The following is a 13318-nucleotide window of genomic DNA, read 5'->3' as shown; positions in this document are numbered from 1 at the left end:
GGGGTTGGGGGGAGGGGTTGCCAAAAGAAAAACACAATGTTGACCACGTGCATGTTCAAGAGATTAGTGGGAGAAATTATTTTCGTCCAGGTTTTATCTTTCTATCACACGCTGTGTCCGCAAACATTGTGGCGTTGTGAAAATAAACTGGAGACCTGTGACTGGTCGTGGTCAGCGCGGAAGTTGATGTTTTCAAACACTTAACCCATTAGGCTCCCGGTGTTTTCTCGTCAGACAATGGAGGCAAACCCCTGAGGCAGTTCTCGGTATCTTTTCCGAGGCTTCAGAGCCAACACACACTGACAGGCTGGACAGGGCTTCCGACCGCACGGCGGGATTATCGACCAAAGAAGGCAAGGGGGGATTCCAAGAGAAGGAGCTTGTCAGGAACAGAGGGAATTGAGAAGCAAAGCGAACTGTTGGTCGCTACTAATTGTTTTTAGTTACAGAGAAGTACAAAATTCGAAACTAGAAAGTTGTTAGGTGAAGGACTTCTCTGTTGACATCTAGTCCTTGGCGCTCATATGACCTTAAGCAGTTGCGAACGCCGTAAAACCTTACTAAAACAAAAAACATCTTCTGAACACAAAACCATTACACTACAGCCGCCGGTTAGATATGGGTGTGAAGCTCCTCATCGTCCCGTAGACTTTGGAGCAGCGCTTGTTTAAAGAGGCTAAATGAAACAAGTTTTTAAAATTCTTTTGAAACCCCCATGGTAGCTACAGCTCTTCTGTCTGGAGCTCTGGCAAAACCTAAGAACCGATAAAACTTGATTTTTCTACAATAATCTGTCAACTCAAACCCCAATTAAAACTGTCGTAAAATGTCAAGATATGGTACAGGTTTACCCCCTCCCCCATCCCTTCCACTGCAGTAAGGTTACTTAAAAGAGGCCAGACCTCCAACCTAACTTCAATCTCTGATATGGTCACAGCAAGTGAATTATCTCAAATTATAACCAACATTCAAAAGTTATGCCGGAGTCGTTCGTGCTATGCTCCAGCTTAGTAACAATTACCGATCCATTAGCACACCCTCGAACACGGAGAGCACACAACTACATTACGTTTCATAACGTACTAACAAGTAACACTAAGCAAGCCGTTCGAGGAACCTTACCGGACCGCTCTCGTGCGTGACAACTCCGTGGAGTATCCCAGTATGGGGTTGCAAGTCTGATTATGTCTCCCCAAATCCCATAACGGGCAGATGGTTCGCCGACCCCTGAGCCTCCAGTAAGCAAACACGTTAACGGCTTTGCCCACTCCTGTTTGGAAACATGTTCTCCTTTATCTAGAACAACCTCCACCTCAAGAAGAGGTCTGATGGATATCGCGTAAGATTCTGACCGTCGTTACATTCGCCAAAGAAGCCCCTGGAACAAAGTACATGTACTTTCTGGTGCCGGTACGAATACAAGAAAACCCTCTAGGCAACGGTTTCAAATTGTCTGCTTACAAGCACTTACTTAAACGTCCCCCTCCTCACCTTCTTCTCAACTTAGCCGACCTGCCCATATGCGATTGTGTAACCCCCCAAACGCCTTCTTGTTCTTTTCAAAAGCGTATTAATCTAAGACATGAGACCATTCATTTATTAAGGCCAGATTTCGTTTTCACAAACAGAACGCCAGCAGGTAGTAATGCTGAAATTTTGCATCCCCATCGTCATTGTTTAAATCATCTAGGACACGGGCTGCTTCGATTCTGTCGTCCGGGCCAACCCGGACACAGCAAAGCAACGTCCCAGCAGTGGGCCATAAAAACTCTCCACACACGAGAATCAAACACATGTGTTCTGCGAACGACAGCAAAGTGCCTAACTGCTATACCACAGAAACCGGAGCACCAGGCCGTATGTGTTTATATACGTTTATATATATATATATATATATACAATGTATTATAAAACTAAGGTAAGGAAAATTAAGTCCGCATAACAACAATAAGGAAAAGGACCAAACCCTGGAGACAACTAATTCCCGAAACACAGTACAAAACATTGGGGGTTGTTTTATCGCATAAAAGCGTAACACGAAAGAAGAATCTAAGCCTTGACGTAATAAACTGGCTATTTTAAAAAAAAATACAACAATCTAAAATAGCCACAAAACTCGAATTTGAATAAAAGGTGTAACAAACTATTGAAATTGTCTGTGTCCAAACATAAAATGGGCGAAACATGTACATAATTGTTCTGAGGAGAATGCCCTTGACATGTTGATTATGCTATAGAGCTGGAAAAATGTAACAGGGTACCTGGAAACAACTCAGGGAGTGGGAAAAGATAGGGTTTAGTAATGGCGTCATAACCACCCACTCACTGGTACTTTATGTACGCGCCCAGGGGACTAAGAGTTCTTCGGGCCTTACAGCCTGGAACCTCGAAGAGAAATAACCAAGGCATTGACCTCAGAGATGACCTGCCTCGTGGTGGGCGGTAGCCACTTGGTGGGGTCTTCATGTCTCCTCAAGTAGGCGTAGGGGTTCTTACTTATGCGTTAGTGCCACGTCTGCGACATAGCAGTGGCTGTATATCAAATACAAGAGCCATACACGCCGCTCATAACATATCCACGCGATGGGACAAGGGGGCTGGGATTTGGCTACAAAATGATCTGGCCAGATTTAAAGACCGAGGTCAAAAGTTCGTACTGACAAACTGAAAGTTATGACAATGAATTCAAGTTTAGATCTACTTGTTTGACGTTGGAACTGGATTCTGACCCATGTTTAACGAGAGTCTCGTTTGTCTGCCGACTGACGTCAGCGTAAAGTAGAGAATCACGGTGTAAGTTTCACGGAAACAAAGTCGAGGTAAAGTAAGTAGAGGAAGAGTAGCAAATCGTTAACTCAGAATAACAAAGTTCTATCTGACATTTTGGGGCCGTTTTGAGTTAGTAAGACTATGAGATCAGAAATCAAATGCTCTATCTGCTCTATCAAAATCGCAAGATTATTCTGAGACGTTATCAAGATATCCAAAGAATTGCACTCGAAAAAGCTTGACATAATTGTGAATTTGAAAGTTTTTGCCGTCAAATTTCTCAAATCTAGATAGGCTACTGAGCAGATACAACTTTGTAATTCTAGGGTAGCGAAATATTACAACATGCGGTTAATTCTTTTAACCAAAACTATAGGGAAAGGATAGATCCAGAAAAAACAAACCTTTGCCACCAGATCACCCACAGGCTACAGTCAAAGCCGAAACTTGCCCCCCCCCCCCCCCCCCCCCAAAAAAAAAGGCCAGAAAAAGAAAACGCGTGTGTCATTATCAGAAAGACACCCGCCAAAGCCCACCCAAATTAATCTAATAACTGTAAGATGACGTGGCAGTCACATAGAACAAAGCGTTTCCTTTCCTGTCCTATCGTCTCGTCTATGAAAAGCGAGGAATAACAAGGGCTAAAGCACAGGGGCACATTGCAGATCTCAGTCCCTATACTAAGGGCTCATAAGACTATACTGGGTGATCGGTACAAATACATGTAATACGACATACAAACGTTACGTTACACCCAACCTCTCGGCTTGTCAGTCAAATGAGGCAACGCCAGTGTACTCAACTCGTTAGCGACAATCACATTATTTCTGCTGTCGTCTGAATTTTACAATATTGTCTCACAAGATTAAACAAGGTCCCCCCCCTTGTGGGCACACGTTCCCCGAGCACAAACCCAGAAATCAAAAGCGTCAAATCAACCATGAACAACTGTTTAAACTTTGTCGGGGCCCCACGTCTCAAAATAAAATGAGTTCTGACCAAGAAGTGACAATGTTTTGCTAGCAAGAAAAGTCAAATCCAGGCACGGTTTATGGGGGGTGGGGGGGGGGAGGAGGGGAAAGAGAGAAAGAGAGGGGAGTTGTCCCTCTTAACGGAGAGAAATCACCGAGAAGGCCTGAAGGGTGCATGTGTACCTTTAGCAATACTGCCATGGCGGTATGGCACATACTCAAAAGAGCACATTAGAACAAACCAAATTAAGCCAAGCTAAATTGTTTTTTCTGCACGTAAATAATTTCGGACGTTCAGCAAAACCGACAGAAGGACATGGAGAAGGAGATGTCCATGGACCACCTAATACCAATCTATTATCATGGACATATGATGGTGCGGTATTGTACAGAAAATGAAGGCCACGTAACAACGAAAGGTAAAAGGGCAAAACTCTGGAGAGACTTAATACCCGAAACCAATTATTATAATAGCCAAAAGCTAAAGCAAAACATTGTTTTAATATTTTTTGTAAAAGTTTTGCGGCTCTTGTAACACAATTAGGTCATACAAGTGCCGAAGATTAGAGATGTTACACGACAGTAACAAACATCACACAAGAGGCGAGATAACGACGACAGATCGTTTATTGGAAAGAAGTAGCAAACCACACCAGAGCACCAGCCAATCACCTACAAAAATCATTGACGACGAAACTGTGGTACTGACCATGCCATAGGACAACATAAACGACAACAAAAAGAAAAATGAACACGTCGATGCGACACAAATCCAACAATCATAAAAGAATTAGGGTTGTTATTTCGTGTGGAAGACTTAGATCTAGTATTTAGCATGTTTGTTTGTTTTTAAATACAAGTGCAACATGTACTGTAGGTGTTCTGTGAAGAATAGTATGGGGTGCAAAAGCCACTTTCAGGCTGTATCGTTATTTATTTAAGAGACACGACTTTACATTTAAAGCAAATCTATAATATGCTAAAGCAAAATTGAATGAAAAGCATGCCTATATCTTCTATAAAAAATCATCTCGAGTATAAAAATGCCCAAATACATGTATGAGGAATCGAACCAGGATCACTCAACTACAGTTCAGCGCGATACGAACACGGTTTACAGAGCACCCTTTGATCACATCCAATTGTCAAACTCTCACGAATGTCCCAGTTTTCTTTTTAATTATAGTACACATGTAAGAGTTTTACGGCACTTGCAACACAATATGGTGATATAAGTGCCGAAGATTAAATGTGGTACAAGAGAGTAACAAACATAAAGAAGGACTAGAAATCAGGCCATTAGATGTTTAATAGTAATAGGAAAGATTGAGCAAACCACACCAGAGCGACCGCCAACCACCCACTCCCCAGTCTTCAAAGAACAACAATTTAACTGATATAACTAGGTGCAAAAACGCTACCAACAGTTTTATACAATCCACACAACATTCCACTGCCTCACCCCCCCCCCCCCCCCCACTCTCACTCTTCTTCCTCTCCTTACTCTCCATCTGCGCCTGAAAATAGGCGCCTAAGAACCGTGCGGCCATGTCTCCTCATCTATGGCCTATGGATTTTTTTGTTGCTGTCGGGTTTGGGTTTTTTTTGTTTTTGTTGTTTTTGTTTGTTTGCTGTTTTTTCACCAAACCAAAGTACCTCTCGGTGTTCAGAGATCGTTTGTACAGGCACCCGGAAACTACAAAATAACGCGTATACGAGGGAGGTTAAAGAAGTCTTTGGTCTAAATATAGAGGAATAAAGATAGAACGCTGTAACTTGGCACACATTCTTTCACTTCTCTACAGGGTTGGGTTGATTTAAATCAGTTGATTTTTTAAATTTAAATCAACTTGATTTTTTAAATAAAAATCAGTGATTTAAATCACTTTAAAAAAAAATAATTTTTATTCAGTTCTTACACATTTCAACATTCAGAATTCCTTTCCTTGGTTTCATAAAACAGATATAAGGTTCAGTAGACTAATATAATTATGCTTAAAAGTCTGATTTCCCCCCTTTCACTGTAAAATAATACAGTATTCAATTTACTTTTTTTTTCCATAATTGAAACCAGAGCTGGGTTGATTTAAATCAGTTGATTTTTTAAAAATTTTAATCAATTTGATTTTAAAAATAAAAATCAGTGATTTAAATCACTTTACAAAAAAATGTATTCAGTTTTTACATCTTTATACTTTCAGAATTCCTTTCCTTGGTTTTATTTTAAATATAAGGTTTAGTAGACTAATATAACCATGCTTAAAAGTCTGCTTTCACCCTGTCACTGTAAAATAATACAGTTCTCAATTTACTTTTTTTCATAATTGAAAACCAGGGTTGGGTTGATTTAAATCGGGTTGATTTAAATCAGTTGATTTTTTAAAATTTAAATCAACTTGATTTTAAAAATAAAACTCAGTGATTTAAATCACTTAAAAAAATGTTTTCTGTTTTTACATCTTTAAACATTCAGAATTCCTTTCCTGGGTTTTATAAAACAGATATCAGGTTTAGTATGTAGACTAAAATTGCTTAAAAGTCTGCTTCCCCCCCCCCCCCCCCCCCTGTCACTGTAAGTAGTAAAATAATACAGTATTCAATTTACTTTTTTTCATAATTGAAATTAGCATTTTCTTTTTCTTTTTAGACAAACACAAGCGCGTGCTCACACACACACTGTAATAAAAATAAAATACAAGTTTATCTATGCATAATTACCCCCCCCCCCCTTCCTTTTAGACTGACATTTTCTTCATTTTTTGTCTGTAGCCATAATTCACTGATAGCAGATTAAGGCTTTCTAAAATTGCAGTTGTTTAAATTGATCATTAGTTAAAATAAAGACAATGCATTTTGCACCAAAAGAACATACTTTTAGCCACCAAAAATCTCAAACTGTGTCGACATTTTTAAAAAAATCAAAAAAATCCGATTTAAATAATAAAAAATCTGATTTAAATTTAAAAAATCGATTTTTTTTATTTTTATAAAAAAAATCACCAACCCTGCTTCTCTACATAGTCACCATGCAGAGTAATACATTTCTGTCACCTCTCTTTGACCTTCAAAAGTCCTTGAAAGTAAAATGACCCAGAAAGGTCCTCTAACCAGTCTTCTACAGCTTCAATGGCGTCCTCGATGTCATGGAAACAACGTCCTTAGAGTTATTCTTTAAGATTAGGAAAAAGAAAAAGTCTGAGGGGGCTAGGTCTGGTGAATAATGTGGGTATGGCAGGATTTCAAAGCCGAACTGGTCTGCTATCTCGGCTGCTTGTTGTGCCCCGAGCGCAGGGGCGTTGTCATGCAGTAGGAGGACCCCATTACGGAGTTTTCCACGTCTTTTTCTCACCATTTCGGACCGCAATTTTACAAGAAAACCCGAATAGTAGTCCCCTGTGACTGTTTTTCCATTTTTCAGGTAGTCAGTCATGACCTTCACAATCCCAGAAACACGATAGCATGGCCTTTCCGCTTGACGGCGTTACCTTTGCCTTTGTTGTTGTTGAGGGAGAAGAAGGGGTTTCACATAGCACGGAAGACATTTTTTTGTTCTGAACCGAAATGATAAATCCATGTATCATCAATAGTCACCATGTCTTTAAAGAAATCTGTGTCACTGGACTCAATTTGAATGAGAATTTTGCAGGACTCAACCCTCTGCTTCTTTTGCTCACTTGTCAAAAGGCGCGGTACCCACCATGTAGACACCTTATTCCTGTTTGGATGGTCATGGAGAATCGTTTCAATTGACCCTACACTGATTCTTGTTTCACTTGAGAGCTGTTTAAAAGTTAAACGTCGGTCTTGTAGAACCAGTTTCTTCACTACGGATACATTCTCTGCTGTTACCGCAAAGGATGGTCGCCCTTCAAGATTTTCATCCATCACCGACATGAATCCAGATTTCAGTTTTCTTACCCAGTATGTCACAGTATTATTATAACGAGAACATTAAAATTTGTCACAATTAACTTGGGCCATTTCTTGAAAATTGTCCGAAGGGGAATTTCCATGCAAGTGTAAAAACTCGATAAATGAGCGATACTAAACAGGCTCCATGGCACAGCTTCAGCAAAGAAAAACAAACGTTGTTGTACATGGTTTCATTTAACACGCTGACGAGTGGCTTATTATGGTCGGATTTCCCAGAAAATTTGCAAGGTGCGTTCCAAAAATATTGTTTAAAGACTGGCAAAATATCATTACTCTACTATGATTCCTTCATACCCAAACAAAAGACTTACTGAACCCCCCTGGTACACTTTCGTTTATTTTTCGCGAGGGTTTTACTGCACTTGCAACACAAACAAGTTATGCCGAAGATTAGAGGTGTCACTTGAGAGTAACATACAATATGTGTACAAACAAAAGGAGAGATATATGAATGATAGCCGTTTGACAGGAATGGTGCTAACCACATTACACATTGTGATATATTTTTTAAATCACGCAATTTTATCTTGTGCGCACCCAAAGCAAACACCTACCCACAAAGCGACCATGGGTCCATTCTGCTGCTGCCCTGACTCAAGTTTAGTTCTTCATAGAGCAGTATACGAGAATAAATTCGGCTAAATGAGCATCTGTTTTTTTTTGTTAGTTCCGGGATCTCTCTTTACTCTGACTGGTTGTGACACTGTAGAAGCCTATCACGTTGTGTTGATCACGGTTAAGGAAACAACAAGCAGAACCAGAAGCCTTTATAAAAATAATAACTCACAAAATTGTTGTGGGGGTTGTTCTGTTTCCACCATCATCCTCCCTCACCCCGCAAAAAAGTAATTAATTAACCCACCAAAAATATAGAACAAATAAAAAAAACCAAACAAACAAACGAAATAAATAAATAAATAAATAAATCATCAAAACAACTTATATTGACGTATCATGAAACTCATTCAGAGCCCTGTCGTCTGACAAAACAAACGTGTGCACATACCTGTATGTCAACAAAATACAGAAAAACGGTGCTAAAAAAAGGGCATAGCTCTATCTAACAAATTAATCAAACTTTTGAAAACATGAAATGACCAAATTAGAGCATTGACTCTTTCCCTCCCAAAAAACTACGACCAGAACAGACATAAACAATTTTCTTTGAAGCATTCATCTACTGTCAACAAAAATTAGCTGACAGAAATGCCGAAGATTAGAGGTGATACTAGAGGGTAACATAAAAAAAAGGAGAGATAAGGACGGTAGATGTTTGTTGCGAACTACACCAGAGCAATCGCCAACCAACTTGGCAGCACTCAAATAATACATAATTCAATAATAATCTAACATTTGCAAAAGACATGACTTGGCTGATTTCTTCTAAGAATCGCCAAAATCGCGAATTCATGTCACGCGAGACCCAAAAAACACACCAAACAATCGTATAGCGTACTGAGTTCTGACATTGATTTTTTTCCACGCCTTTCATAAAAATTATGCATGAAAATAATCTGTATGTAACAACTAATTCAGTTTTCACTTAAACAGGTGTAGAAACTCTTCTAAAGAATAATGCTTTTATAAAATGCCATCGTAGCTCATCGCAAAAAAAAAAAAATGCCCTACTGTTTTTGTTCGTTCTTTTGCTTGTATTTTTTTTTTTGGTAAGCGTTTTAAGGCGCTTGCAAATACATAAGGTCATATGAGCGTGCCAGACACATTAAACATTTTCAGTTTGGTAGAGATTAATTTTGAATTTTTCCCAGGTGGCGACCGATGCCTACTCTTATCGACTTTATGACCACCAAGGGATCTTTAACGTGCACAACTTGCCCACGGGACCTCCGGGAAAGCCAGGAGTCAGATCTTACCTACCCTAAGATCAGGGGTGTGGCTGAAAGACAGCAGTAAGAAGGCGCCAAGGAGTAGCAGCAGAAAGGCTGCAGAAAGAGTCGGAAGCCCAGAGGTGGCGGCAAAGGGGGATGGGGGGAGGAGGGGGCAGAAAGTGGAAGCGAAAGCAGACAACAAAACCGGTTAGCAGTAGAGAACCGGAAAGTAAGTGAAAGGAGAACATTTTAGGGAAGAAAATTTTTCGTCGCTGTCAGGTTTCGAACCCGGGACCTATTGAATGAGAGGCAAACAACTTACCTCAAGACCATTTACCACGACAATCCCTTCCCCTTTCCCGTTCCTGCTCTTCCAAAAAAAAAAAAAAAGAATAAAAAATTGTTTTTAAAATCGAGTGATCATATCGAAGGGAAGTAATCGATATTATACTTTTGAAAGATCTCCGAAGTGTACAGTTCTCTCCTTTGTTATTCACTTTTGATATCTCGACGTCATTTGTGGTAGAACTGGACTGTGCTCTGGTGAATGGGTCGGACTAAAGCTGAGCCAGGCGTCTTACACCATAGGTTACATTCCTCAACCTTGACTTTCACGGAACAGTTACTTGTGCAGTGGGTCAGACAAAACTAGAATAGGCCGAACTGAGAAGCATTGCACTAAAATGTTGGTACGCATTTAATCAAAGGATACTGAGTAATTCTACATGTGTTAAAAAAAAAACACCGTCTGACTAGAAGAACTAAAACACGCACACCTAAAAAATTTTCCTTGCAGACATGGTGATCTAATAAGGTAAAAAAAAAAAAGTATGATAATGATACCTGTGACTCAACTGAACTCATTCTACTAGCGAACACGACATTGGTCAAGCCTAGGCAAAAACAAAGATAGCAGTGATCTTAGACCCAAGACGAGCAATGGAATTAACCATAGGCCTCTATGGAGGTGGTTCCGAGACAAAGTTAAAGCATGAAAAAGAAAAATTGCTTCAAAACCAAACGGTATGGGTAGATGGAAATCTCTGTAATTTTACATCATCTATGGTAATATTTATAATAATCTTGTGGAATGACATCAAAAGAAAAATTGAGTCAGAGGCGAAAGAGGAGAAAAGGGAAGGGGGGGGAGGGAGAGAGAGAGAGAGAGAGAGAGAGAGAGAGAGAAAGGGGAGGGGGGGGGGGGGGAGGGGGAGAGAAAAATTGTGCATTTTAAAATTTCACCTTCATTGAGGTGAAGAAGTAACAATAGGGAATTAAAGTGCGTGAATCACAACGTAGCAAAGAAAAATTACTTTTCTTACAAATCAGACTCATGAACAAAACACTTAGTTCGGACCAATTGAATAATTTTAGTTTTAGTAAGAATTTTCGGCACTTGAAACACAATAAAGTCATCAAAGATTAGAAGTGTTATAAGAGAGTAACAAACAAAAAAAAAGAAAGAAGGGAGATAGAGAAAATAGATTTTTTATAGGAAAGAAGGAGCACACCACACCAGAGCACCCACCAAACACCCACACCAATTGAATGAGTGTAGCAAATAAGTAGACATTTTGCTAGCCATTAACATTACAACTGAGAAAAGCTTACCAAAAAAATTATTGCTAATTTGAAAAGACCACAGGAATGAATTGGGCTGTCACCATTAATCAACAATTCACTGTTAGAGAAATATATATTTGGTGGGGGGTGGGGTGGTGTTTGTTTATTTCATCATTTTTTCGCTTTGTGAATAACTGCTATAGAGATATTTGAGTCTATATGCAGTGTTGTTAGCATTCTTTTTTTTAAAAGTTCTGATGAACTCAGAAGGGATTATTTTGTTTTAGCCTTTACATTTTGTTGTTGGTGGTACATGTGTATCACATGAAAATTCACTTTCATACGTGTAATAAGAGACCTTAACTCAGGTCCAGCCTTAGTTGACAAACCTGTCTATAACAGTAATTTTTGTCTGTCATCTTGAGGGATTTTTATGGACAGGTTTGACTGTACATACTGTGTAAATAAAGGGAATGAATATAGAACAGCCACTAAAATGTTGGTGTCGGACTAATCCATACTCACCAGAAATAGTCCCAGGCACCCGAGTAATTGCTACTCGCTGGAAGTAGTCATAGGTATCGGACTAATCGTTTCTCGCCGGAAATAATTGCAGGTGTCGAACTAATCATTACTCGTTGGAAGTAATTGTTGGTGTCAGACTAACCGTTACTCGCCGGAAGTAACTGTTGGTGTCGGACTAATCACTACTGGCCAGAAGGAATTGCAGGGGTAGGACAAACTGCTTTTTATCGCCAGATGTGATTATGATACTGGCTAGGGGTTGGAACCACTCCACTGGAAGAAATTACATCAGCGGTTGTACTGAAAGTAATTGGGTTTGGAACCGATTCCTACGATTCCTAGCTTTCAATAATCGGGAATCTACAACAGTTACCATAAAAATTTAAAAAAACGGAATCGCCCGCCTCTAATGTGTAGCCTATCAATCGCCAGAAATAGTCATAGGTATTGGACTAATCGTTACTCACCAGAAGTAGTCACAGGTATCAGAGTAGCTTCTTGGATGGCTGAGGCTGAAAACACCATCAAGGAAGTCTGCCAACTGGAAGATATAAAGCGGGAGGAAGAATGGATAAAGATGAATGAGAGACAGCAGGGAGATTTTGGGAAGGTAGTGATTACGCTGAACAGAGAATGTAGAGAGTGGCCACAGGGGGCGACAGATGCTGAGATACGACAACTGATGGAAGAAAACTCACGGCACGGAGATGTGGTTGCATACACGGATGGATCTGTTAAACGACGGGAAAAATCTGGATGGGGCTTCTCAGCAAGAGTGAGTGGCAGATTGGTGCAGGAACAGTAGAGAGCATACGATATGACAACATCTAGCATGAGAATGGAGATAGAGGCTATCACTCAGGTTCTTAAATGGGTCACAACACTTCGACAAGCAATGTGATCTTTGTCACAGACTCTCAGAGCACTCTGAGGAAGATTGAGAGTGGGAACCAGCTGAATGGACAGAGCTCCTGAAGAAGACATCACTGAAAAAGATCACGTGGATCTTCACCCCGGGCCATGCTGGAGTCAAGGGCAATGAGTGGGCTGATGAGCTCGCTGGAAAAGCAAGATCTAAAGGGAAGCTGTGCCCTGACAAACCTGAAATTGTACGTTCAGTCAGGGAAAAACTAGAAAAAGAACAAGAGTCGGAATACCATCATCTTGAGCAATTTTGTGAGCTTGGAATTGGATGGAGCGCCTGCAGAAGTTCAAGACTTAGTGGGAGGAGCAGAAGGCTATGGAATCAGCCATTGCTTGGAACCGTCAGCATCTACACACTTCGAGATGTGCTTCTTCAGGGGACGGAATGCTTATGGGGATGCCCGTTGTGCAATGATGTCGGTCCTTCACAGAAGTAAACAAGTATCAAAGTAATTGCTACTCGCTGGAAGTAGTCATAGGTATCGGACTAATCGTTACTCGCCAGAAGTAATTGCAGGTGTCGAACTAATCATTACTCGTTGGAAGTAATTGTTGGTGTCGGACTAATCGTTACTTGCCGGAAGTAACTGTTGGTGTCTTACTAATCACTACTGGCCAGAAGGAATTGCAGGGGTAGGACAAACTGCTTTTTATCGCCACATGTGATTATGATACTGGCTAGGGGTTGGAACCACTCCACTGGAAGAAATTACATCAGCGGTGGTACTGAAAGTAATTAGGTTTGGAACCGATTCCTAGCTTTCAATAAATAATCGGGAATCTACAACAGTTACCAAACCCCCC

At 40.3% G+C, this 13318-nt stretch overlaps 1 protein-coding gene across 1 annotated transcript in view; it reads right to left on the bottom strand.

The window, feature by feature from the left end:
* Nucleotides 1–13318, bottom strand: part of LOC101849746 — a 73826-nt gene that overhangs the window by 58902 nt on the left and 1606 nt on the right. Inside the window, exon 2 of the mRNA XM_005091029.3 lies at nt 12058–12131. The gene's annotated coding sequence lies outside the window, so the exon portion shown is untranslated. The remainder of the gene's footprint in view (nt 1–12057; nt 12132–13318) is intronic.

Source organism: Aplysia californica, unplaced genomic scaffold (assembly GCF_000002075.1).
Source record: "Aplysia californica isolate F4 #8 unplaced genomic scaffold, AplCal3.0 scaffold00025, whole genome shotgun sequence".
NCBI classification, from domain to species: Eukaryota; Metazoa; Mollusca; class Gastropoda; order Aplysiida; family Aplysiidae; genus Aplysia; species Aplysia californica.
Note: the sequence above shows the minus strand (reverse complement) of the source record. Positions and strands in the feature narration are given on the sequence as shown.